Below are 27,139 nucleotides of genomic sequence, written 5' to 3'. Positions count from 1 at the left end.
TACTCATGAAAAAACCCACAGAAGTCCTTTTCAGGCATCGGCTTCCAGCAACAAAGCCAGATTGATGGAAAAAAGTGCTTTTATTTTTCATTCGCCAATGGAGAAGCTAAAAAAAGGACGCAAAGAATAACTGGGGGAATGTAAAGAGTCAGCTGAGGGAGCTGGGTCCCAGAGGCATTCAGACAATGCCTCCTGCCCCCGGGCTTTTAATTATTGTGCTCAGGAAATCAAACAAGCGTGCTATTATTTATTCGGAGGGGGCATCGGTTTCCGTGTGCTTTACAGGGGTTTGCCTGGGCAGCCCACGGCCATGGAGGGACAATTCCTGCTGACGCCGCTTAGCACACGAGGAAGGACCGGCCAAACTGTTCTTGGGTTGGTACTGGGCAGGGGGTGTGTGGGAGAGGACCTACGGCCCCACTGGTCTCCCCAGGCAGGCAGCACTGCCCGTTTCGGGGTGCTGAGGGGGTGAGCACAGCCACAGCTCGGCCCCGGTGCAGCCCCCATTTCCCAGCGGCTCGGTCACTGCCGGTGGCTGGCCACGGACCGCCAGGTCCGAGCTGGGACTGGGAGGATGCTCCCCGGCCCACGTCCGCATCCCTGTGCCCAGTGGGAGGGTGCTGGGCATACGCCGGAGCATCCTCTCCTCGCCATCCCCTCCTGCTCCCTGTCCTCCCTTCCTCTGCGCTCCTCCTCCTCCTCCTGCCCCGCTGAGCCCCAAAAGGAGCCCTTGGTATGTTGTGTGAGTTGCAGCTCAAGTGAGTTTTATTCAGCTCCGCTAACCTTGGCAGACAGACCCCAGGGAAAGGGACAAAAGGACAATTGTTTGCAGCAATTTTGCCCTCAATTGGTTTCCCCATCAGCTTGCAGAGCGGCACAGTCAGCCAGGCACTGCCTGACTAACAGCATTAAATTCAACTCTGCGCTGCTGGGGGGGGGGGGCGCAGAGGAAATTAAACTTTTGGGGACCGCTTCTACCCTTTCCCTGCACAAAATCTAAAACTGAGGTGGGGAAAAGGGGTCGCGCCAAGCTGTCCCCTGCTTCCTGGGCAGACTCTGGGACAAGCAGCCAGGGTACTGGTGCCACCATCCCCGGCCCCACCATCGCACCCAGTTGTGTCACATGCACCCCCCCCCGGCCGGAGCACGCTGCCCTCGGCGGGGGCCGGCTGCCCTGCACGCCTGCGCGGCGACGGGACGCCGAGCCGCTCGCGCTCCAGCTGGAGCCGGCCCAGCGCCGGGGCAGCGAGCCGGACGCTGCCTCGTGCCGGTGCGGCCGCCGGCGGTTCTGCTGTCCCCCATCACCGTGTCCTCGTCCCGCGCCGGGCTGGCTGCAGCGGTGTCTCTGCGGGAACCCCAAATGGAGAGTGTCTGCGCTCCACAGCATCGCTGATGTGAGGTCAAGCCTGGCAGAGACCCTTCCCGGGCTCCGGAGAGTCTTTCCAAAGTCTTGGCTATGGAGAGGCCATTGGGGTAATTTAAGCCGCCTTCCCGCATGCCCAAGGCTTGCCGCCAGCCCCCCTGAGTCTCCTCATGGCTGGGGAGCTGCTTGAGCAACCGGCACGTCTCTGCCAAAGATGTTCAGTTTTAACCATAGGGATCCCAGCAGAGGGAGGGTTCGAAATGTCTTTCCCTACTGCTCATCACCCCAATTCCAGCCTGAATCTTTTCTCCCTGCTGCCACTGTGCCTGGCTGGGATTTGGCCCCTTAGGGTCTCCGCAGGAGCAGGAATGCCTGCCGTGCCTCCACTGTGAAGCTTTCCTGGGAGCAGCCCTGCCGTTAGGAGCGGGGAATCATCTCACATTGCTAAATCAACACAAGCCCAGCCAGCCATGCAGGCGTGGCAGAGACCAGCTAAACCATTCACCACGATGCCCAAGACCGTGCCAGAAAAGTCATCCCAGGGCCAGAACTGCAGCCGCCCGGCTGCCCCACCAACACGGTCCCCAAGGGAGAAAAAGTCCCACGGGGCAAGGAGGGGGGGCTGCCTGGGAAGGGGGAGCCTCGCTAGCCCCAAAACTTCTGGTGCTGGTGCTTTGCTGAGCAGGGTCCGGCCAGCCGTGCCCGCTGGGTTCTCCCACGAGAGCTCTGGCACCACGGCTCCAGAGTTGGTCGGTGCCAGAGGAACGTGGGCGCTGGGTGGCTGGGGAGGGCAGGAGCCACGGGTCCGCAGGGCTTGGGCACCTCTTCCCTCTGCCTTGGGATTGCGGTTGTTGTAAAGCCCAGTCTGAGATCCGGACTGTAACGAATGGGTTGGTTTTGGCTGGGTCCCAGCTGGAAACCTGCCCACGCTGTGAAACCAGCCTGTCTGCGGAAACGCGGTGGTCAGCCCGGCTCGGGGACCTCCGGCACCGAACCACCCCCTGCCCACGCACCTCCGGGGGCGGCACGGGGCGGTTTTGGCAGAGTGGGGAGGCTTGGCTAGGTTGGGTGGCTGGCTGGGATTAGCCTTTCCAACTCAGGAGGGTTTCTAGTGCTCCCGAGGGAGGCATGAAGACCCCACGTGCAGGTGATGTGTCTGCGCAGGCAGCACGGTCCCCTCTCCATGCGCCCGGGGACATCTTTGCACATTTGAACTGCAGGCGAGCGAGTTTTGGGTGGTTGCGTTTTAGCGATGGGGAATATGCCTGGGCACATCCCCACAACGGGAGGGCACGGGGAAGAAGGGCCGTTCCTCAGCCGCCCTTCGCCGTGCGGCACCTCGGTGCTGCGGGATGGGGCGGCGGGTGGATGCAGGGACACCTGCGGCACTGGGACGGCATGTCCCGGACCCCACGGCCCCTCACTGGGGTTTTGCAAAACTCACAGCCGCTGCTTTGCAAGGGGGAACCGCATCCGCTGGCTGCAGCGGCGGTGAGGAGCAATCGTAATTAACGTGGCCCCAGAGGCCAAATTCCTTTCCTGGCTCTGGTGGGTGGGAGCTGGGTGGGAGTCAAGCCAGGGGGGGTCTCCCAGCTCAGTGGCAGTGCTTGGAGCAGGAGGGAGCCCTTGCACAAGGCACCCCAAAATCGATCTGCTGTGGTGTGGCTGGGCTTGGAGTCTGGAGGTATCTGGCATCCAACAGACTGAAAGGGCCTGGGAGACGCTCTGTTGTTTATCTCCAGTGTAATTAGGTAATTAACAAAGCAAATGAATTTCGGTTTCTGTCTTCAGGGTTGGATTTGGCATCGTGTTTGCCCTCATTTCGGGGCTCTGTGAGGAGCACGGGGTGAACCAGGGTGTGCAAATGCTCCCAACCAGCCCTGCTGTCCCCCCAACATCTGCCTGCGCCACAGCTGGAGGTGAGCCCCGGCTGGGCTGTGCAGGGCTGCAGGGCAGCTCAGCATCCACTGAAAGCCCCTGATTTTCCATGAGGCCTTTGCTCCCAACATGCTGGCAACAGGAGGGACAGGTCCTTGGGACTCGGCAGTGTCTCCAGCAAGCCCATGTGCCCTGACCTGGGACTCAGGGGTTTCTCAGGTCATCAAGGCTTCCAGCACAGAGCCTTTGAACCATTTGCTCCCATGCCTTGGGAGGCAGGAGCTCCTCTGGCTCTGCCTCAGTGGAGTCTGCAAAAAATGCATGCCTGAAATCTTTTGCAAACTTGGCTCTGAATTCCTACAGAACAGACTTTTCGCTTCCCTGCTCAGTCCCTCTTCCCTTGGCCCGCGCGGAGGGGGAGAGGTGGGAAGTGGAGCCTTGTGCTGTCCCGAGCCCATCACTGATGGAGATTTTGGGGAGAGACAGGATCTTTCTTGCCAAACCACTTTGCATCAACAGTCAGCCCAGACTGCTTTTGCTGCAGGGACTGGCAAAGGGAGAGGCTGTGGAACAAAGGAGGAACTTCTCCACGCATACCACACACAAATATTTGCCATAGCAGCAGGAACAAAATAGCAAATTAGCAGCAAACAAGGTGATCCTATGCTTGGTCCAAGTTACCCCGGGTAGGAAAGTCCCACTTTAACGTTGCACCGGGCAGGTGAAACGCATCCTTGGAGCAGCTCCAGCCGTGCCAGCGCAGCTGACGCCAGGTCAATGTATTCCTCTCCCTGCCGCTTCCTTCCCCAACGGCTGCTCGTCCACCAGTTCAGAAGAAAGGCAGGAGGGGAGGGAGGCAGCCCCCGGTGCGGGCAGGAGCTCGGCTGTGCCGAGCGATGCTCAGGAGGCAGCAGGCATGGAGGGGCCGGGCAGTGGGGCAGCCGCTGGCTGGTGTTGGCAGGGAAATGCCATGGTAACCCGCCGGCGTGATGCTGAGCCCCGCGCGTCCTCCCCGCGCTGGGGCTTGGGGAAAAAAAAGGGGACAATGGGGTCGGAGAGGCAGAGCTGCCTCCCCAAGCTGTCCTACTTTGCCGCTCTGCCCCATCTGTGAGCTGTCAGGCACCCGCCTGGCTTCGCCCTCCGGCTGCTTTTCCAGAGGGGTTGGAAACCCCCCCGCAGGCTGTGTGTTGGCCGGGGGGGGCTGTCCTGGGGGAGCCCCACGCAGTAAAAGGCAGCCGGTCTGCAGGGAAGCTCAGGGAAGGCGTCTCTGAGAAGCGTGGATGGCCTTTTGGCTGTCGTAAGGGTGTGCAAACAGCCTGCAACGAGCCAAGGCATCTTCTTGGGACTGATATTTCGTCTTTTTTTTCTGTTTAAGCAGAGGCACGGACATGCAGCCAAGTGTGTGGCCAGCCGGGTGGATGCCAACCCAGGTGGAAAACCCCAGAAGGAAAAGGCACCTCCAACCAGCCTCCCAGTCGCCAGCCCTTGAGAGCCGAGAAAACGAAAATTTTTGTGTCACGAGTCCCCGCTTTGCCACGCGGGAGCAGATGTGGCGCGGCTCGCCCCTGCTCCGCGTGCCGTGCCACGTCTCGGTGTTTTGCGTGGGCACGGGGACCCACAGCCTCGGTGGGATTTCTCCTACCACCGCCCCCAAGGTCTGTGGGTGTGGGGTGCTCCCCTGAGTGGGAAGAAGAAGCCGGGTGCTCGGGGAGGCTTGCACGTCCCGGCAGGAGCTGCGCGGGGTGCAGGAGCATGCCCAAATCAAAGAGAGAATTTAATTAAGATTTCCGACAGAGCGAGATAGTGAAATGAGCAGATCTGCGCCCTCACCTACAGAGACGGGGCGACTCCCTCTGTCTGCATCGGCATGCCAGGGATCATTTGCATTTTTAAAAAGAGCGGTTTTTAATTGATATTGTGCTCGGATAACACGAGGAAGGAAAACCATGGAGGCCTTTTCATGTCTGGGCCCTAGCTCTTCTGCAGAGCCCCAGGTCCCCGGGGGAGCCTGGCTCTCGGGTGCTGCCAGGGTCGGGGTGCCGGGGCGGGCAGGATGCGATCCCGCTGCCTGCAGGGATGGAGCGGGGCTTTGCTGCGCTTCTCCGTCTGCACGCCCAGAGCCTGGCATCGCACAAGGGGAGGGTGTGGGGAGCTTTGCGCAGCACATTTTTGAAGTACTTAGGGGTAAACGTGAGCCTCTGGAGCAGGTCCCAGCAGCGGTTCGCTCCTTGCACACACGCATCGTGCCCAGCACCTTCGCTGGGCGTTGGGAAACCATTCACCCTTGCAGTTGGCCTCTCCCCAGAAATGCTCAGGTCTCCCCTTCCCCAGGCATCTTCAAGGGGGGGATCCCGCAGATCTGAGACCACCATCCGCTCCGGAGGGAGCCTCACCGGCTGCCCACGCTCCCCACCGCGAGCGCCTGGGCTGTGCCGGCGGCGGGAGGGGGAGAGACAACGCGGACACTCTCGCCGGGAAAGCCATTTGAGGAAACGACGCCAAATAAATCAGGCGGATTCATTCAGATCCGATTCTACCCCCGGAGAAAGGGACGCCTTTGTGGGGAGCGAGGCGACCGAGCCAGCCGTCCACCTGCCCCGCAGCCCGCGCCGACGGCTCTGGCGCCAGCGGCAGCAGCTGGCCCGGCCGCCCGCCCCGGCGCCTGCCAAGGATGCCAGCACGGCCCTAAATGCTCCCTTTGACGGCGTTCGCCGAAGGGCCGGGACGAGGCAGAGGGCTTTGAGGGCTGCCGGCCGCGCAGCGCTCCCGAGGTGGGGTTTGCAGGGTGCTGGCGAGGGTGCGGGGTGTCGCACCCCCAACCCGGTTTGGCCGCTTACTGCTGACCGACCGCTGAGCCGGGCGCTGCCGGGCGCGGGGCAGATGCTCCTGTCCCCTCCGAGAGCTCTTTCTCCCCGTTACTATCTTTAACCGCCCCACCAAGGGCAGGGGGACGCAGCCCCCCACCATTTGCTCTGATTCTTGGGATGCTCCACGTGCCGCAGAGCCCGGACCCCGGCGGGCTCTCCCTGGGGGGGACTGGGAGAGGGGCTTGGGGGCCTTTGATCTGCCCCGCATCTGCCCCCCTCGCCGGTTGCCAGCCTGGATTACGGCCCCGGCTCGCCCGCGCCCCACGCACAGCTGAGCCCGCGGGTGCCGGCATGGCCCCGGCACAACCGGGGCCGCATCCTTCCCGGGTGGCAAGCAGCTGAGGTGGAGGGGAGAGGAGCCGCTGCTCGTTTTCCTTCTCCCTCTGGCTGCTCCCGTTGTTCTCCTTGTGGTTCGGGGACCTGGAGAGGTCGGGGAGCTGGGACGTGCTGGGGAGGGAGCCTCCCCATCCACCCCGCCAGCTGTGACACCCGGGAGCATGCGCCGTTTCCGGAGAGGAAAATGACATAATTCATACCCAGAATAATTCCCTCCTCAGAGCAAACCCGGCCCTATCTCCCGACTGACAGCGAGGCCCCAAACCCCTCTCTTGTTTCCTAATCTCCAGCTCGAGCCGTGAGAGATGGCGGGAGGCGGGAGGAGAGGTCCAGGACGGTGGTGTTTAAGATGTGGATATTGCAAATCAGTGCTGGGTAGGGGGGTAACGGCTCTAAAGATGACGGAGTCCCTAATTACATACGCTTAGGCAAGATTTTTGGCAACAGCGTCAGAAAAGAGCTAAAGCTGCCTAATTCCTGCTTACCCCTCAAATAGCCCCAAGCGGACACGGCTGAGGTGGGGACATGGCCCGGAGCCACCCCGGGGGCAGCAGCCGTGGGGGTGGCAATGCTGGAGGAACCTGCCTGGAGACCCCCACAGCCCTCACGCACCCCTCTCCCCAAGTCCCACCGGTTCCGAGGGTGGTGGGTTTCGGTGCCGGAGGCCCCTGCTGCAGCGGGACGTTTCCCACCAGGACCAGGCTGGGGCTCGCTGCTGCAGAGGGGCTGCGCCTGGTTATCTCCCCAAACGAGGGGCCTGGAGCCATCAAGATCTGCTCCAAACAATCGCTTCCTTTCCCAGGCACCTTCCGAAAAAAAAAAAAAAAAAAAAGAACAAAAAACCCCAACAATAATAAAAGAAAAAAAAAAAAAAGGCAGACTTTTCCCAGTGCTGCCGCATTTCCCTGCCTTGTGTTTTCCTGCCCCCACACATCTTCCTCGCCCAAAGATTGTCCCCAGCTGGCTCGAGCGGGGCTCTCCACGGCTCCAGGCTGATCCTTGGGGCTGGTGAGGGTTTATCCTGCTGTAAGCCAGCACAGGAGCATCCACGCTCAGACCTGCGGGACTGGGCAAGCAAAACCCCGATGGGCCACCCTGGCACTGGGATAGGGATGAATCCTGCACAACGGGGGAGGAATCGTGCATGCAGGGATGGGGCTGAGCCTTTCCACTGTTTGTGTTTCGGGAGCCCTCGTGCAGCTCCGTTTTCATCTCGCCCTACACCTCCTCCCAGCTGAGCCCAGCACTTGGGTGTCTTTAATAACAACATCCCCTTCCCAGACGTTTTCCCGGTAAAAAGGGAAAGGCTGATGGATTTATGGGGCGGATTGCCCTCTCCCAGCTGCAGGACTCCTGCGGGCTCCGGTGGGAGCGTGAGCAGCTCCGGGACGGTTCTGCAGTCTGACACGGCTGCTGCGCTCCACTGCAGAGTGTGAAAGTGGGGCTGCCAGGGCAGAGGAGACGATGGGGGTCCCATCCTGGGATGGCTGCGCTCCCCCCGCCATGAAGTGCCGGTTCCCAGGACTGGCCATCCCTAGGGAGCCCCGAGGAGGCAGATGCAGGGGCTGAACCCAAGCAATGCCTTCTGCCGCAGGGACCGGCCGTGTCGGCTGCGGGGAGGTGTCCATAATTCACGGCAGCCAAACCTGAGCCGCTGGTGATTGTTCCCAGGGCCGGGTTTGTCACTGGGGACGACGCCAGCATCCGTCCCCTGCCCCTTTCTAGCCCCTCGACTTCACAACCCGCACAAGGCTTGACCCGGGCGCTGACCTCCTGCCTGCTGCGAGCGATGTCCCAAGGCGTGCACACACGCGTGTTCTTGCCTGCACACCCGTGCCCGCACACGTGCACGCTCATGCACCCACAACACTGCTTTTCTCTGTTCTTGGCTTGGGTAGCAACACACTGTGAGATTTTTTTGTGGCTTTGGGGCCAAACCCTCTTCCCAGGGGGACGCGAGGCACCTGCACCAGGCATTTATGGTATTCTGGCAGTGGTTTGCTGGCTCCCGAATCGCTTGGCTTTGCGGAGCACATGAGAAGCGTGGTCACAGGCACATCTAAACACGGTTTTAAGGGAAGCCCTGAGGCTGCCCTAACTCCCGGCTGTGCCACGGTGCACCACCCTCCATCCAGGGCTGACCTTCGGTGCGTTGCCTGCAACCAAAATGAGACGGGGCCACCAGCGCTCCTCCTTTTTGGGGGCTAACACCAGCCCAGGAGAAGCAACCCCTCGTCTTGTCCGTGCGCGGACCAGGCTTTGCTCCAGCGGGCTAGGGCTCTGCTGATCTATCACTACGCAATGTCCTGGTGCTAATCAGGCTAATTGGTGCCAGACGAGGGGATGAGCTGTGGGCCAGAGGGGCTCTGGGGCCAGCAAACTGCAGCTTTCCGTCGTCGGCGCGGGGCGGAGGGCTCTGTGCTGCCCGCAGGAAGCAAGGGCGATATCTCCCCTTGGCCGCTATCTTTCTCTTGCACTCACAGTTTCCCACGTGCAGAGCAACTGGCTCTGTGCAATAGGGCTGGGGCAAGCCAGGGGGAAAATAGCCCATTTCCCAGCCTGGGGGCTTTGTGTGTGCGTGGACCCCCTCTGCACCCTGGTGCTGGGCTGGACCCTGCGCCTCTCTCCATGCCTGGAGGCATCTGGGGGCTGCACGGGCTCTGTGCTCCTTTTGGGGCATCCCTCTGGCTCAGCTCTGCCCCACATCTTGTCCTTGGTGCTCAGGGATGAGTCCTTGAGCTGTAAAACCCCTTCTGCCCCCCCCCACGCTGGCTTGTGTCTCCCCATAAGCATCCCGGGGTACACCATGGGAGGGCCAGGCACAACCCTGGAGTCTCCCACTGGAGAAGATTCATCTCCCCATGATTCATCTTCTCTCATGTGGGAGCTGGACCCGTTTTGGTAGCATGTGTTCCTGTTTGGTCGTGGCTTTGGTTCTCTTTGTGTGTTTTTTCTGCAGCGGCAGAAGTTCCCTTCCTGTCGCGGGTGCCAGTAGGATGTTTATTTCGGAAGATGGGCTGGGTGAGCGGCTGAGGGACCCAGCTCTGTGGCTGAACCTTCAATTATTTTACTTTCCCCACAGTGATAACTAGACCTTGGTGGCAAGAGAAGAGCTCGGGTCTGTTCCTGGCACTCGGTCGGGGCAGCCTGGGCTGTCCCCAGCACACGGGGAGGTGACCGAGCGGGGACAGATGTGCGCTCCCAGCGTGGGTGCAGCTCATCCCATCCCAGCCGAGCCGTGGCAGCTCTCCTGCGTGGGACGGCCGCCACTGAGCCGCATCCACTAGGAAGCGTGGGCAAGGCTTTGCGTAGGAGCTTTTTTTTTCCCCTGTCTGCTGCACATGGGATTGCACAAACGAATGCGTTTCCCCTCCGCCCTTTCGCCACCAGCTAATTATAAGCAGGGTTCTCTCGGCTCCCCAAGGCTCCAGCACGGAGCGGGGTGGCTGCCAGCTCTCCCCAGGCTGGGCAGCCCCTCGCCTTCCCTGCTACGGTGAGTTGGGCTCCCAGGGATCACAGCAAGGCTTTTCCTGTATTTTTAGGGATCTTCAGGGAGCAGGACTGTGGCTGTGCCAGCAAAAGGGGTATTTGTCCGGCTGCAGCAGGCTGGGATGGACCCACTGAGCTGAGCCGGGGTGACGGGCTCACTTGCATCCCAAGGGAGCTGGGGATGCTCCCAGCTGCTTGCAGCGGCAATTGGTGCTTTCCAAGGATGCGGGGTCAGGATTGGCCTCCTCCAACCCGCCGCCTCATTTGTCAGTAATAAAAATCAGCATTTTGAATCTGCAGCGCAGGGTGGGGAGGGAGGGTTTTTCCGAGCCCCCGGGCCAGGGCTGGGTGCCAGCATGGGAGCAGGAGTGTGGCCGTGGAGCCTGCCGGGGGGAGCCTCGCGGCACCAGCTGCTCCCCCAGTGTCTGCCTCACTCCTTGGCAGGGGAAACTGAGGCACAGGCTGCCCCTGCTGCCGGCATGGCAGTCAAAGCCAGATGCTCACCCCCATTGCAAGCCTGGTACCTTAAGCGGGTTTTTTTTTGTGTACAGAGTTGGGTTTTTTCATGTTTCAAAACCCGTGCTGTTTTGCAAGCTGAGGGTCTTTTGTAAGAGGAGGGAGGGGGAAGTTTTGCAAGTGCAGAAAACATGCACGTGCTTTTTGAAACCAAGCCTGAAGTCGGGGGCCTGGTGACTGTGCCGCTGTTGCTGCCTTCCCCTTTCTGCCTGGAAAGCCGAGGGCGAGGTGTCATTCCAGCTGCCTTGGCCGTAGGAAGGGCCACCCCTGCCATGAGTTTGCTTGGGCTCAGCTGAGCTCAGGCAGGAAGGGGAGATGCACCGACCTGGGAGAACCACGACAGGGAGCTGGGACGTCGTGGGGTGGTGAATGCAAAACCCCAGTGTTTTGTACCATCTCCCTTTGCTCTGCAGGAGCCTCTGTGCTCCTGGGCTGGGCAGGGAGGGTGTGATGGATGCGACAGCGCTGCTGACCCATCCAAGCCTCCCTGGCTTGCAGCTGGAGCTGGGAATCTCCCTGTACCCTATGGCCATGGCTCATGCAGAACCACCAAGCTCCCTGGGGACATCTCTGGAGTCATGTTTGGATCTGATTTGGATTTCAGAGCAGCAGGAGCTGGCCATGTCCGCTGACCGGCAGCGGTGGCGAGGCAGAAAACGTGCACTTCTCGCAGGTGCTGATGCACACCTCACTGACACGAGGCTGGTTCCCATGTGGAGCTCCCCATCCCACGTCCCATACTTCTCCTGCCAGCGTGCGGCACCGGGGAGCTGAGCGATCTGGAAGGACTCAGTTACCTAATAGGAAGGGGTGGGTGTGGGTGTGGGTGTGATAAATACGCACAGATAATTTTACTTCAGGGTAAGTCAATAAATTACTAAAGAGCCTTTGATTGTGCTCTCAGTGGTGCATGTTGATTCAAAAACCTAAGACATTTAGCCTCAATTATGTCTATTTGTGTGTCTTTCCTGCCTCGCTTCTCCGTGGCGCAGGGGAAATAACCCTGCCTTGTCTGTGTTCCCACACCTCTCCCACCTCGGCCCTGCTCCAGATTTCGCTCCTGTCCTGATAACCCTTCCAGCGGCGAGTGGGAGAGGATCAGCTCTTGGCACGAATCCTCTCCGGCTTTGGCCAGCTTTCTGTGCTCACTTTGACCAAAAGGACAAGGAGCAAATGCTCCCTATGCAGGAGGCTGGATGCGGCCGGCCCAACGGGCAGTAGCTGGGGCAGTGGGATGTTTTGGGGCTGGCCAGGGTTGTGGTTTGCCCCATTTCTCCTCTGGCACGGTGCTGAGGTGATGGGCAGCCAGCTTTGCTCTGCAAAAAAAGCTCCACGCTGCAGGAGTGCAAACCACATTTCCCTGTGTCTACGTGGGGAAGACCCTGGCCAGGCAAAGGGCCCTCCAGCTGGTTCCCCTCTGCATCTCCAGCCCGGCCAGCAACGGTCCCCGTGGGCTCTGGCACAGCACCACTCACCCCGTGCAGCCTCTCAGCTGCGTGTGTTGGGAGTGAGCCCCCGCCGGGGCGGATTTGAAGTGATGCTCAGACCACACAGGTCCCTTAAGCTGCCGAGGATTCGGCTTTAAATACAAGTTGGCACCGGTGCTGCTGCTGCTGCGTGTGCTCGGTGGCTCGGCTGGGGACGTGTAGCCACGCGAGGGAACAGCTTGCTGTGCGGGAGGGCTGGTGTTATCAAAGGAGCGAAAGACTGCGCTGGGGATCAGCTCTGCTCTGCTCCAGGGTGATGTGCACCCGGGAACGCGCTCCTCCGCCTGCCCCCGGGGCAGGGCCAGAAGCTGGAGGAACTGGCTCACAGGGGCATCGCTGCTTTTCCCAAATCAGGAATGCAAAGTCAGCCTCCAGAGTGGGAGTTCATGGCCAAAGCCCCTTTTGCAATGGATGGTGTGAGCTGTCAGGGCCGTATCATTAGAAACGAGCTCCTTCCATTGGAAAGATGCTTGCTTCTTTCTGGGAAATCTCAGCAGAAGGTCATTAATCACCAGGCAGGGCAGCGCTGCCTGCTCTGGGATGGGGTATGGGTTGAGCACACGTGCTGACGGGGGATTTGCCATACTGCTTTCACTGAGTGCTCTGGACCAGTTTGGGAGATCAGCCCGGTGCTGCTCCATGGGTGTGCAAGCCAGGTATGCAATAGGAAGCAGGGATTGCTCTGGAAACCAGAGGGCATCCTTTCTGTTTCTGGACTGACTACGTACATGTTTGTGCATGCAAATTTGACAGTGGCTTTTCAAGTGCAAATCTCCTGTGAAAACAAAAAGAAGTCCGAAACTGGAGCACATGTTGCATTGAATTAAGCTCTTCTTGCAACATCTCCCCAGAAGCTGTGTTGAGATCCTCTTTCCTCCGTGCCCTGCGCCTGCAGAGGTGCACCCAGCACCTCGTTTCTTTGTGCTTTGCCATCTATTTTTAGCTTGCATAGAGGAAGCACACGTTACCCTGCAGTAACCACCCACCCTCAACAGACACTTCTGCTCAGCGGAGTTGACACACAACTTAGTCGAGTGTGCCTGACTGCTCAGGGTTTCGCATCAGCAAAGGTCATTACCTGATGGGATTAGACAGAGAAAGGGAACGGAACGGGGACGCGGCAGGGACGTGCTGCGGTGCTGTGCCAGCACGAAGGGTCTGGCCCCCCTCCAGTCCCAGCCTGCGGGCAGGGAGGGACAGGGCTGCTGGGGTGCAGGCTTTTACACTGGGAGGTAAAATGGAATCCCTAAACATTCCCAACATCCAACCTGGCTTCTCCCAGGCGCTCAAGTGCTGTGGTGCCTTCCCCTGTCAGGGTGCGAGGCTCCTTGGAAAGCAGCCCCCATCCCATGGGTGCCCCTAGACAGGTTCTGCTGGCTGCCGGGAGCTGTCAAAAGCCGAACGCAGCAATGTGGCCACGCTCAGGGCTGAGCGCCCGCTCGAGCTCCCGCAGGGCGAGCAGAAACCTGCAGTGGGGCATCAGCTCAAGAGAGCTGGGTGGCGGCTGGAGCACCCCATCATGCAAACTGTCCCGCCTCGGCACGGCTCGACGTACCTGGCACCTTCCTGCGTGGCTAATTGGTGGGAGGGAGCAGGTTTCTGACACGTCTGCAGGACAGGACCACGCGCTGTGATGTGGCAGCATCAGCAACCTGCAGTATGTCCACAGCCCAGGGGCTTTGTACACCGCAAGCCGCTGAGTCACTACCAGGGGCTATTTTTACCCCCGGGGCAGGCTTGCTGGGTCATTCCCAGTTCCTAATTGCCATGATCAGACTTTCATAAATTTCACTCAAAAGAGGAAGTCTGGGAAATTAAAATCTCCCGCTGCGAGCGAGGCGGGCTGAGCTGCGGTCAGGCACCAGCGGCACCGTGCGCAGGGACCGCTTTTGCCAGGGGAGGGTGGGAGGAATGGAAAGCGCCGAGCCCTGACTTGCTGCCGTTCAGACCTGGCATTTCAGAGCTCCCCACAGGGGTGTTTTGGCTGACATTTTACTAAGGCCACTGCCGAGACAGCCTTCTTCCACCTCCTCCATTCCCGGTCTCTGCCTCCTTGCCTTAGTGCTCCCCAGCTCCCTGGTGCAGCCAAACCGAGCTGAGCTGAGCCAAACCAAGCCAGTGCAGGGGAGCAGTGCCGGATGGAAAAAGCCAACCCCTGATCTCTTGCCCAAAAGTCGCACCACACCCAAGCGTCTGCAAAGGCTTCATCGAACAGTTTGTTGGCTATTTTTGTCATTGCCTCTGCCCTTCCTGGCCAGGGCTGAGACCAGAAACAGTAACGCCACAACGGAGAGGATGAGACAGCTGTGTCCTGGGTATGGAGAAATGCTGGGACATCTTGCTAGCTGGGTGCCGGAGATGGTTGGGCATGTTAGCATCATCGGACCTTGGTGGTCTGGACTTTCTGGGTTAGGTCCTTGTTGGACCCGCACGGAGGAGGGTCCTGCTGATGCTTCCAGGGCTTGGTAGCGAGCTATGGGCTGAAAAGGAGAGATCTGCGGCAATATGCAGAGCACAGAAACATTGCCATCTGCTGACACGTCCGGGCACGCAGCGTTGGACCCTGCCACGCCACCGGTCACCATTTGCGAATGCCCGGGAGCAGGATGCCAGCTGCCACCCCAGCTGGGCTGACGTCTCCTGGGCCAGTGGCAGGGCAGGATTGCGTCGGGATGGCCCTGCCGAGGGATGGCTGCGGGAGGGCCAGGCGGTCGGCACCGATGTGCAGCGCATCAAGTCGTGGCCGCAGCGGTGGGGGTCGAGCCCCGACTGCAGTGCCGCAGGCACTCTCACTGCTCACAAGCCAGGAGATGATGGAGGTCACCCTGCTCATCCCGAAATAGTTAACAAACCTTTACCCTGCTCCAAAAAGCGACTTCAAAGTGTCGGGGCAGCATCCAGCACAGCAGCCTCGTGCAGACAGGGAGGGTGAGTCTTAGTAATTACAGCCTCTGATGCAAGAGCTGCAAAGGATTTGGGAAAATGTTTGCTTGGCTGCAAAAAAACGTTTTGATTCCCTTATGTTTTCTCCCCCTGAGCTCCCCCCAGTGCCCTCCAGCTACAGAGCTTGGAGATGCGTGTCTTGGACTGGATATGCTTTGTTTCAAGTTCCCTGGGAATCTGGCACTGGCATTACCCAGAGGAAGGGTGCTTCCAGCTTCCCAAGCACCAGGGCTTTGCCATGGTGGGCAGAGAGCTGGGAGCTCCCCGATGCTCTGGCATGGGTCTGCTGTGCCTGCTGAGAACAACCATCAGCCCCCAAGACTGAAATGCAAGCCCACACCCTCACTGGGGGCCAGTTGGCAGCCCTGCACGCCCCAGACTGCAAATTTATCCTTGCACTGGTCAGACACCCCTGTGCAGAGCACTGGCAGGAATGCAGGAGCAAACGGCTGCCCATGGGCAGCCAGTGGGCAGCAGGATGCGTGCTTCACCCATCCCCAGGGGATGCAAGCACCCAGTGCTGGCAGCAGCGGGCAGGAGATGTGGAGGCTGGTGCAGGTCCCAGTTTCTTGCAGAAGGAGACACTGCCGCAGGCAGGCATGCAGGGGCACGCTGGGGCTGCCCGCAGCCTCCTGCCGGCACCTGTCTCACAGCAGGATTCAGGCTCGGTGCGGGGATGGTATCAGATGGGTACCCAGTGGCCCGTTCTCCCTGTGCCCTGGCGCCCTGGCCCAAGGACCAAGAGATGAGTTCACTTGGTCTTTTCCCCCAGCTTGATCTTGCTCCAGCCTCCTTCCTCGCACGGGCTGGTGCTTGCACCTCTGCTTTCCCACCACCCAGCACGGCCCCTCAGCTGGGCTGCTGCCAGCGAGGGACAGGCTCATGCTCTCGGGGGGGTAGGATGGGCTGGGGACCGTGTGTCAGGGCCATGAGCAGCCCCGAAGGCTCCTTGCAGAAAGGCTGCTGCAGAGCTGGAGGGGGAAACGGAGGCTGGGGGAGAAATCAGGGTTGCCTGCCTAAAGTAGGTGAATTAAAACCCAGAGCTGAGCCTTTCACCCATGGGTCTTGCTGAGGTTGTCTGTAGATTGGCACCCTGCTCTAGGGCAGAAATGGGTCTGGGCATGGCTCAGTGCTTGGGGTCCTCAGTCCCCGGGGTCCTGGGCCATGCCTTCCTCATCCCCTGTCCCACGGGGGAACCCCCTTTGTAGAGGGACCTGTGCCCTGTGCCAGGCTGGGCACTGGTGATACCTCCAGACGTGGGAACCGAGATGGCTGCAGGGGTCTCTGCAAAGCCATGACCACCTTGGCAGTCCCTCCAAATCTGTGACCATCCCTCCAAAGCCATGACCAGCCACAGCTCCCTTGCTCTGGGCTCCTTGCTCAACACGGCGGTGAGGGAGGGCAAAAAAACCCCTCTGCTCCTGCTGGGTTTGCCCTTCCCCCTGACCCTGCCCAGGCTGCAGCAGCCCCCTGGGGACCATGCGGGACATGGTGCTGGTGCAGCAGGGATGGAGCAGCCGCTCCAAGCTCGGAGCAATCCCAGCCAGGTGGAGCATCCCAGGGGCACCGGCAAACCCGGGCACATCCCAGCCTCTCCTCTAGCAAAGCAGCACATTTCCCTTTCTCAGCTTGGCCAGCGACCTGGCAGCAAAGGCAGTGTTTCACTCCTGTGTCAACATTTGGAAGAAAAGGGGGGAAAATAGTCATTTCTGTCAAACCCTGGGAATGTGGATGCCCCGAAAACAAACAGAAGCTCTGTTTGTTCAGTGAAAGGCCGTTGTAAATCTGGTTGGCTGCCAAAAAGTGATAAAAATGATTGCTGTTCCGGCACTAGAGAAGAGTTTTGTTGGAAATGTCACCCCCCACGCACCCTCCCCCCAAATCTCAGTTTTATGAAAACACCATTTTTTATCAGTAGACTGGCAGGCAGATGTTTGGCCCGGGCCCCCATCGGAGGCCAGATGCACCCAAACTGCCATTCCCAGCCCTCTTTGTGTCATCTGTTGATTGACGGCTGTCAGTCACCACTCATAGGAGCTGAGCATGCTCTGGAGACTGTACTTCTCCCTGGAGGCTTTAGTAAGGGTATTCCCCAGGGAAGGGTCACCCCATACTATTCTTGGGTACCACTCCCCACCTCACAGCAACATACTTAGTGCCCAGCACGGGGTGGGGGGATGCAGGATGGGCAAAGTGGCCATGCCAGGGGGTCAGGGCACAAGTATTGTGGCTTTGCCAGGATGAGCTGTGGCCAGTCCCTGGGAAAAAGCCACCGTTCCTGGTCAGTGGAGTAGCTGCCTGCTGGGCATGATCCCTGGCCCTGGAGAGCACAGGAGGGAGGATGCTCTCCGTTCGTGCTTACAGGGCTTCTTAAAAGGCACGGTGAAGAGAAAGCAGTTGTGTCACCGGAGCTATGAGCTGGACTTGTCAGGGCTCGTCCCCTATTTATTTACGAATGATGGCAGGTTTCCAGTGAGTTGTTTTCCTTGTGTAATATTAAACTCCCAACCTTTTGTTCCAAAGCATCACCCCAGCTCAGGTACATCAGCCCCAGCCCCACACTGCTCCCCATTTCGGCTGGAGCAGCATCGAGCCCTTTTCAGCAGGGCAGGGGCAGGTGATGGCTCAGTGGGATGCAAGTGTGCAAGGGTAGCTCTCAGTGTCCCCTCTGCTGGTCCTGGCACAGCTGGCTGGGTTTTTCTGGATGAAGTAATGTGTCAGGTGCTGCCTGACAGGCACCCTCGCCTCGGGCCAGCGCAGTGGTGGCAGGGACAGGGGAGACCTGCCAAGCCCTCCAGGCGCAAGGCCAGGCGCTGCCAGCATCACTCGCTCGCAAGGAGGACGTGGACAGGCTGTTGCACTCGTGTACCTGCAGATCAGTTCTCTGGAAATCATGTGGTTTAAAGGTGGGGTGTAAATATTTCCTCTGCTCCAGCTGTGTTGCTGGTCTTTGCAGGGTCACCTACCTCATGGACAACTTTTGGACCTGCAAGGAAACACCCCAAGGGATGGAGAGGGACCACAGCAGGGTTAAACTGTGGCTTATGTTTGAGGGCAGCGTAAGGGACTAGCCTGCCCTGCCTGGGTTCTGAGCCTCACCTCCAGGCAGAACCCACCTATTCGGGCTCCCCTGCACCACCGCTGCGCAGACAGCCCCCATCCCTCAAGGTCCTGGCTTGAAGAGGACAAGAGGAAAGGACTGAGTTGGGATCAGCGGCTGGGGTGAGCTCACGGCCATGGAGGTGTGCATCCCCAGTGCCTGGGGGAGCCAAGCGCTGCCTGCTGCAGGGACATGCCCAGGCACAGCCGCTTCCCCGCGCCGCTGCTCTGGAGGATGAGAAATCCCACGGTGCGGAGCCTCCTCCTCCGCGGGGAGCGGCGGAGGGGAGCTGGCAGGTGGAGCGCCCAGGGGCACAATTCCCGATCAAAAAACCACACGTGTCCCCGCTCCGATAAGGAGGCGAGAGCAAACCTCCAGGACCTGAGCGGAAACAGGCATTTGCTGGGAGCACTAGAGGCAAAAAGTGCGTGCCCTGCCTCCAAGATGCATGGTTGTTGCTTTTGCACGCTCAGACATAAATAACAATAGGAACCATGCGCAGGTTCCCAATTAATTGATAGAGCACCCAGTTAGTTGGGTAGATTTACCTCCCCCTTTTCTGGAGCATCTGCATGTGGTGCAGAAGGACTGCCGGAGCTGCTGCTGGGGTTGGGGCTGCTTGTCTGAAGGCTCTCCTTGCCCCGAGTGGCTGCTCTTCAAGGACATTGATTTTGAAGCAGGCTTTTTAGTGCCTTTTTAGTTCAATTCCTGCTGCCTCTGGCTCAGCCTCATCTTCATTTAGGAAAACCTTCCTTTTCGCAATTGCAGCCTCATTTGGGGAAGGCACATAGGTCGGGGAAGGAGCAGACAGCCCTCCAGTCGGCTACGTCTACTCCTGACCCAAGTCCCAGTGGAAGCACTGGCAAGATGCTCCAGGATGTCTAGGCTTTGGATCAAGCCTGCATCCTTCTGGAGCACATGCATTTTAACATCTCTCCCTGAATTTTGGGTGGTGATGATCAGGGAGGCTGTTAACAGAGAGCAGGAGAGCGGCTGGTTTTGGAGGGCCTGGGACCTGATAAAACCTGTGTTCATTGGGGAGCGCCAACATACGATTGCTGGAAGCGTGGCCCTTCTCCTGCAGGCAGGACAAGCCATTTCACACCCACCAAGGACCTCTCACTGCAGCCCTGCCCACCCTGCAGCGTGCTCCTGCACCAAGTAGAGCTCCCAGCTGCAGCCCAGAGCAGTGCACAGCAGTGGGGGCCGAGCTGGACCTGGTGGGGGGACACCGGGGGAAGCTGAGAGCAGGCGAGAGCAGCACAGAGAGAGAGCTGGGCTCCTTTGGCCTTTATTCTAATGATAATCAGGCTGAATTCCTCTAGACAACCTCAAGGGATGCAGCGCTGAATAGCAGGCAGGGAGCTTTCCCAGAGAGCTGAGCTTGCTTTTTGTGTTTTTCCCTCTCCGGAGGGAGTCGGAGGGGCACAGGGCCCTGCTGCGGACCTGTGCTCGAGCTCCTGCCCGCACCAAATCCCCTGCATGGAGGCAGCATCTCTGGAGCATGCGGTGGCTCATCGTCTGCAGCAGGGAGCCGGCTTATGCCCAGACATGTCCCACAACCTGCTAGGAGATGAGGGCTGTGCTCCCCGGGCTGGTTTCTGTCTTCTTAGCGGTATGAAGGGAGTGCTGGTGAAAGGAGCTGAATGTGATGTCCTAGAGCATCTCAAGAAGGGTCTGGTCCTCCCCAGCCAGCTGTGAGATACCGTCCCCCAGGATTCAATCTCTCGACCAGTGCTAGAGCTGCTGTAAATGCAGACGGCCAAAGCGAAGGGGGGGAGTGGGGCCACCCTGGGACCCTCTGATCCACACGGCATCGTTACCCGGAGCTGAGTGGAAAGGTTATTTCACTGCCTGTTTAAGAAACAAGTTGTCTCTGCTGCTTCTTTAACCAGAGTCCTCTCCCGCGGCCGGTCCCCAGAGCCAGCCGCACCATGGGCAGGGAGGCAGCAGCTCCCTGCTCCCTGCAGGCACCTGGCCAGGGGTCCTTGGCCATGGAGATGGATAGAGACCCATGGGTTACTTGTGCTTTTGGCACTTTGCTTGATTTACTTTAAAACTCGCTAGTTTAGATCCTAACCAGTCTGCAGGCTCAACTAGGGATGCTAGTGCTGCGTGGGGAAGGGGCTGGGGCTGTCGAGCCATGTGTGGAGCTGTGCATGGCCTCAGTGGGTGACTGCACCCTGCTACGGGTGCACAGGAGAGAATTTGGGGTGCAGCCCGGCCCCTGGCATGTCACTGAGCACCCATGGGCAGCACTGTGCCGAACACGTGCATGCAAGCCCGAGCCTAGAAACCTGCCACGTGGAGGGATGGAGGAACCCAAAAATCCCAACTTCACCATAAAAATATCAATCATCTCTAAACATCCGTGCGATGCTGATCCTTCCCTCCCTGCCTGGTATTTTCTCACGCTCCGAAGCTGGCAGCAGGCACTGGGAAGCAGTGTTGGAACTTGTCCTGCCGTCCCATCAAGGCCGTTTATCTCCACCATCAAGCCCTAGAGCTGGAAGAGCTGCAAGTAGAGGCAAGGCACGCTCCTGCTTGCCGCTTTCCATTGCGTCACTTCGACATGGGCTGAGCGAATGCCCGAGGGCCAGATCCCACACACACCACCTTGCCTGGTCCTGCAAAGCACAGTGTCGTCCTGGCAGCCTGGTGCTACCCCGCTGATTGACAGGATGCAGGGACCCTGATGATACCCCTGAGCATCACTGGGAACCCTCCCTTGTCCTCCCTTCCCAACAGCCTGCAAGGAACCAGTGTACGACTGCTCTGCACCTCTCCCAAAAGTCATTGCGTCCAAGGGTTGCACACCCAGGGTGACCCCAGATGTCACCCTTGCTGTTTGATGGGGACAGAGAAGCTGCTTGGGAGCCTCCTTCAGAGCAGAACATGGCCCAGGCCTGGCTGGATGCTCCCGCTGGGATGGTGGGGACAGGAGGGGACGGTGACACTGCCGGGGCACAGCTACCCTGGTAAGGGATGGTGAGGCACCTGCCCTTGGTATGGACAGCACAGCCCCTAACGTGGCGTGCTCAATGTGGGATCCTGCTTGGAGCGAGCCTGGATAATTAACGCAATTAAGAGGCAGGCTGCTCCCTTGCCCCTCCCTTGCTGGCTCCTCTGTGAACCAATGGATTTGAAAACACGGCCAGCCTGCTCCACACCCTCCTGCTGCCACAGCGCTCCCGGCCTCAGCCGCCCATGGCTTTGAACAGAAACAGCTGAGATTCCTCCTCCGAGCCCCGGCGAGCACCGGCCTGCAGAGCCCCGGCCCTTCACCTCCTCGGGGCTCCTCGCCTGCACCAGGGCTTGGCCACCGTGGCACGGTGTGGCTTGGCCGGCTCTGTGGCACAGCATGGCACGGCATTGCTTGACGTGGCATGGCTTGGCATGGCATGGCATGGCACATCATGGGATGGCACGGCATGGCATGGCACCACCCAGCCTCTGGGGTGGGAAGGGTCAGTGCAGATCTGGGGAGGGGGACGCCTCGGGCTCACCTTCCCCATCGCAGGCCAGACCGAGGCATTTGGTGCCCAAAGCTGGTTCCCTGCCTTGGCCACGTTGCCACCAGAAGTTTGTGGAGATCACAGCGTGATGGTCAGTGCCACCAGGACCACAAGTCCCATAACTGGATCCTTCCCACCTATGACCCAGAACAAAGAGAAGCCGGTGCCTCCATCCTGGGGCCTGGAGCCCAGGAGCTTTGGGGCAGGAGGGTGCCTGCTGGAAGGACCCCCCTTTTTTCTGGGAACCTGGCTTTGGGCACTGGCCAAGAGCATGCTCTTATCAACAGGGGAAACAAGAGTTCAGTAAAACCTTCTCTGCTGTCACGGCAATTCCTGACGGAGCTGCACAGCCATGGGCACCACGGTGGGGGCAGCTGCCAGTGCCCCCCCAGCAGGGTAGAGCTGCCGTGATCCCCATGGCACTACTGTGCCACGCTGCATGGGAGCTGGCACAGAGGAAGCTGGGGCTTATGGCACGAAGCAGTGCCGGGAGCAGCAGATCCGAGACAGGAAACCAGGCTGGTTTCCTATGCACTTACCACTCAGAGGGTTTCTCATGTGTGGGTGCTCTGCTGTCTAATAAGAAGGCTGAGCTCCCCATGCAGTGTCTTTCTCTGAGGTGACACCAGCAGTGACACCAATAGGGCCTCTCCGACCTCTTATTCCACCGCCTACATGCACGAAACTTGCTGGCAGCAAACAGTTTTGAGCTTGTCACTCCCAGGTCAGAGGAGGCTGGATTTGGCCACGCGCGCTTCTGTGCAGATGGAGCTGTGCTGGGCACGAGGTGGGGGCAACTCGAGGGCTAGTGGCGTGGCCAAGGGGGCCATGCCGGCAAGCTGGGAGGGCAGGAGGAGGCTTGTTTGGCTTGTGCAAAACCCACATGGCCAGAGAAAACTTCTCTTCACAAAGCCAAACATTAAAATGTGATCTTTTGGGACTGATGAAACCATGTTTGGTTTGATTTCAAGTTAATTTAAAAAGCTAGCAACTCCACATTTAAGGAGTGTTGCAAGGTGAGAAGCTCTTGTTAAATGGAAAGGCACAGATGGCTGGTGCTGAAAGCGTTAAAAGCAAACACTCAGAATATTTGTCTTTGGCCAGCCAAGTACTTGTTTTTCTAACAGAAAAAATAGTTTTATTTCAAAATCACCAGAATCCTTTTGCTCCCCTGGGCCTGGATGTCCCGGCGGGTTAGCTCTGGGGCGGGCTTTCCCACCCTTAGAAAAAACTGAGCCCTTTCAAAAAAAACCCCATCTAAGCAGTAAAAAAATAGGCAAAGCTGCAAACGCTTGTTGACTACATTACTTTCCCATTTTGGTCATTTCCCGTCTTGCCCGGCTGGGTGTCTGTGTGAGCAGCATCCCATCCGCGCAGGGCAGATCGTAGGGCTCTGCTGCGAAGCGGTGGCCGGTGGGGCTCGCTCAGGGCTGCCTGGACCCAGCATCCACGTACTGTGTTGGCCACCTCGCCTTGGGGCTGCTGGATACAGGGAGCTGGGATTTGATGGGCAGGAAGAAGGAAAAAAAAAAAAACAAACCCCAAACCGGGCTGTTTTGATGGCAAGAAACCAAATGTCCCTCTGCACCCTGACCTTCATTGTGTGGGGAAGGAGGGAGCTGCTGAGAAAACGTGATAAGGATTGCCAGCAGCACCTGGGGTTGACACGGACGCTGGGTTTGAGCCACGTGTGCCAGCGCATGCAGCGAGCTTGCCCGTGCTCAGCAGCGGGGGAGCATCGAGTTCTGGGTGCTGCGGCAGCGGGCAGCTGGGGACGGCAGCGTTGGAGCCAGCGGGACTGCGGCAGAGAGAGGGGCTGGAGGAGAAGGGTTCCCGACTGGCCGGTGCCCCAGAAGCAGACGTGGTGCCTGAAGAAAACAGACCTCGCTGGAGGAGTCAGGACCAGAGAGCTGGGGGGGGAAGATACTGCTCTGCGGAGCTGCTCCGGGGGCAAGTCTGCAGCAGCTCTTCCCTGTCCCCAAACTGGGGGTGCCTGGGCAGGACAGGGTGGGAAATCATCCCCCGGGGGCTTCTCTCATATGGGACCCTCCCTCATCCCCTGCCCATGGGGTGCAGTGCCAGCTCGGTGGGGGCTGACCCGCTCACAGCACCGGGGCTGGCAGGGAGTGGGGGGCCGGGAGTCCTTGCCCCCCCCCGGGGGCTGGGGGGGACGGCATGCTGTGCCACCGCCTGCTCCAGCATGACAAACGGCGCAATTAGGGCCGAGGCTTAACTGAGTGTGCTAATTTGACATCTGGCGATTTGATCGGGCTAAAGAAACTGTTTACGTTCACCTTCCACTATGTTTGGTTTGCGATAGGAGCAGAACAGAAGGCGATGCTGCGGGTGTCCTGTTCTCAGCGGTTTTATGGGGGTTTCCTATGAGAAAAGCAGCGATAGGGCTGAGCCCTGGCAGCCGCCCATCCAGACCTTCTTTCCCTGATTTTTTTTTCCTATATTTAGCCTTTACCTCATCTCAAATAAAAAGAGTGATTTAAAACTCTTCGTAATAAAACAATTCAAACAGAAGTCAATCTACAGCACTGTATAATGGGGGAGAGGGCTCATGTTATTTGCTTAATTACAGGCTTTTGTTTGTCGAGTACTTGTGGGTGAATTGTTTGCAAATAACAGGTGAGTTTATTCATGCTCAGGGCCCTGTGCCCTGAGATTAGAGCTGGGCTGGGAGATTGGAGGCTGGAGGGTGCTCAGGGCTGTGGGTGACCTCTGGAAAGCCCCTGCTGTCTGGTCCTGGAGGGCTCGAAGGACCTGGGATCAGGGTGCTGGTTCCTCGGGGGAGCTGACCGCAGAAGGCTGCAGGGATGCGATGCTGTTTTGTTGGAGCTGGGTGCACTGTATGGTCTTAATCATGTGCAGTTTATCCTTTTATAAATTGCAGATAAGGATTAACTGCTTTATGGAGTCACTGTGTAAAATGTAGTCCATTAATGTGTAGTCCATTAATTACAGTGGATGGAGGCTGCCTTGGCTTTGGGAAGCCTGGATTTGGCACGTCAGTCTAGGCCACTCACTCCCAGGTGGTTCCTGACCTCCTGTATGTCCACCAGAGATAACACCTCTCCTTAGGACTTCTTCCCCACTTTATGATACAGATAAAGGCATTTTAGGGTGTTGGAAGGAGAAACAGCTGCCGAGTACTCTGCTGATGCAATGGTGAGAGTAGGCGGATTCAAGCTTAGAGGAGTCAGATGTTCAAAGAGTTGGGATGGACATGGGATCTGTGTGACCACATCTGGTCTCAGGCATTTCTGGGCCATCCTGCTGCTAGCGATGTTCCAGCACTGGGGCATGGGTATCTCCCTAGAATGCCCAGACTGATGGAAACGGCAGCTGCCCTGCGTGTGTGGAGCAGGGAAGTGACACCAGGCAGGGGGACGTGGCCCCAGCCAGAAAAAACAATGTGCAGGAGGCAAACACGTCCCTGCAGCCACCCACCTTCCTCTCCAAAGGCTGCAGAGAGCAGAAGTCCAGGTGTTCAGATGGAAAAGTGTTCCCAAAGCTTTGCCAGCAACCAAAGAATACCAGTGTTTGCAGCCCTCACACCAGGAAGAGGTGCACCTAGAATTGTAACCATGCTTCCAGGGCTGTGGCAGGACTCTGAAATGGAGATTGAGGCTGAAGTGATGAGGAATACATGAAAGGGCAGCCGTCACATCTCTACCTCCCACCTTGCTCATCCGGCATCTGCCCAGACCCCGCTTGGTCAAGCCCATGTGAGCCCTGCAGCAGTGTCCGACGTGGGGGCGAAGGGGTAAGAGGCAGCCGCCCGCCTGCCTTGTGCTCGGCGCAGGTGTTGAACTGGGATCAGAGGGGAGGCTGAGCTGGCGCGGCTGTGACTCAGGGCCAAGTCACGCAGCACCCACTTCACCCCGCCGGCTCTCTTCAATTGCCGCTTCGCCTAAGTCTGCGCTTGCACATTGTGCTGGAGGTGATATGGAGCCGGCACGGAGCCACGGGTGATTCCTAGCCATGATCTGGAGTGTGGGAAAAGCGCAATCGCTGCAAACAATCAGAGGCAAAGCCGGCAGGAGCATGCAGCAAGCCAGCGAGGAATTCGGAGGCACATTCCAGCGGGGATGACAGAGGAGGAGCTGGGAGCTGGGAGCTGGGCCGGGAGTGCGAAAAAAACATGCTCCGATTTGTTTTGGTTTTTCTCCCTCTTTGCAGAGCTGTCACACCCTGCTTGGCTTTCGAGTAAAGCCATCGGGTGCTGCAAGCAGGTGGCACGGCAGGGAGCCGGGTCGTAGTGAGCCCCCAATGGGCACAGCACTGCCCTGCTGCCAGCGGGGACCTGCCGGCACCGGGGTCGAGGGCAGCTCTGCCTTCCCCTCCCACACCTCAGCAGCTCCCCGTGACCGGGATCTGGGCCACGGGGACCCAGCTCCACTGACTGTGTGTGGCCATAGTCTTTTGGCACCAACTGCCGCCTGGATGGTGCTAAGGGCCAATAACCCACGTGCCAGGAGTCACCCACGTGGCTCAGCACCCATCCACCAGCAGGTATGGCAGCGCTGGCAGGTTCTCCTCCTACCAAGGCTGCTGACTTTGGGCAAGCTGCTTCTCTGCTCCGTGCCTCAGTTTCTCCTTCAGTGCAATGAAAAACACATCTCTGCACCTCGGAGACTGACAAGGCTTTGCCTTGGAAGGAGTCAGCTTTGGGCACGGGGACATGTCTGTGTGCATCCCACGTCCACTTCAGGCAGTGCAGGCAAGAGTGCTGGCACACAGGAGCCGTGGTGGCCACGAGCCCGGCATCACCACGGGCCAGGGGAGCATGTCCCCTGCACACGCTGCCAAGGGGCTGCAGCACAGCCTGCGACCTTGCAGCTCCCTCCCTCCCCTCCCAGCGGCTCCTCCCGGCTCTTCCTGACCCACTTTCTACATCGCACAATTAAAGCAAAGCAAAATGGAGCAGGAGGGGGGGACGCTGGCATGGCCACCAGCGCATTGTGCGGTGACCGGCAGCACAGCCCGCTGGCAGCTGCTGCATGGCATGGGGCAAGGCATGGTCATGGGGCAGGAGAGCGGGTGGTGCTGGATGCTGCTCAGGCTCAGAAAGAAGACCTGGGGTTGCATGTTTTTTTCTTGCCCGCTGCCCTGTGTGGGGCACATACAAGGCTGTGGCTGCCCCAGAAAGCCCTGCATGCTGGCGGTCGCTGACACCCCCACTCATGTTGCCGGTGTCCACTGACCCTCCTGGGAAGGGAAGGTGTGGGGCAGAGCTGGAGGGCCAAGAGGGGACAGGAGTTCGGAGGGAGCTCTCAGCCCCTCCAACTCACAAATTCACAGCCACCTCTGCATCCTTGGTGTCTGTCTTCATCCCACCCCACCAGAGTCCTCATCCCTTGCATGCCCAGTGGGCAGAGGCTCCTTCAGAGGCACAAGCGAGGGATAATTGCTAGAGTGTGCGGGGTGCCCTGTGCCATATTTCACTCATTGCTTCAGGCAGCGCAGCCATCCGGGAGCTAAAAGCATTCAATTGTTCACTGATGCTTTTCTTTGAAGCCCTCATTCATCCTCCAAGGTCTGTATTGATTGGGGACTCCAGGAAAGCATCTGCCCTTCTCTGCCTTCATCAATGACTTTCCCACATTAATCCACCTCTTCCCTTGATAACCACACTA

Source organism: Buteo buteo, chromosome 23 (genome assembly GCF_964188355.1).
Source record: "Buteo buteo chromosome 23, bButBut1.hap1.1, whole genome shotgun sequence".
NCBI classification, from domain to species: domain Eukaryota; kingdom Metazoa; phylum Chordata; class Aves; order Accipitriformes; family Accipitridae; genus Buteo; species Buteo buteo.
Note: the sequence above shows the minus strand (reverse complement) of the source record.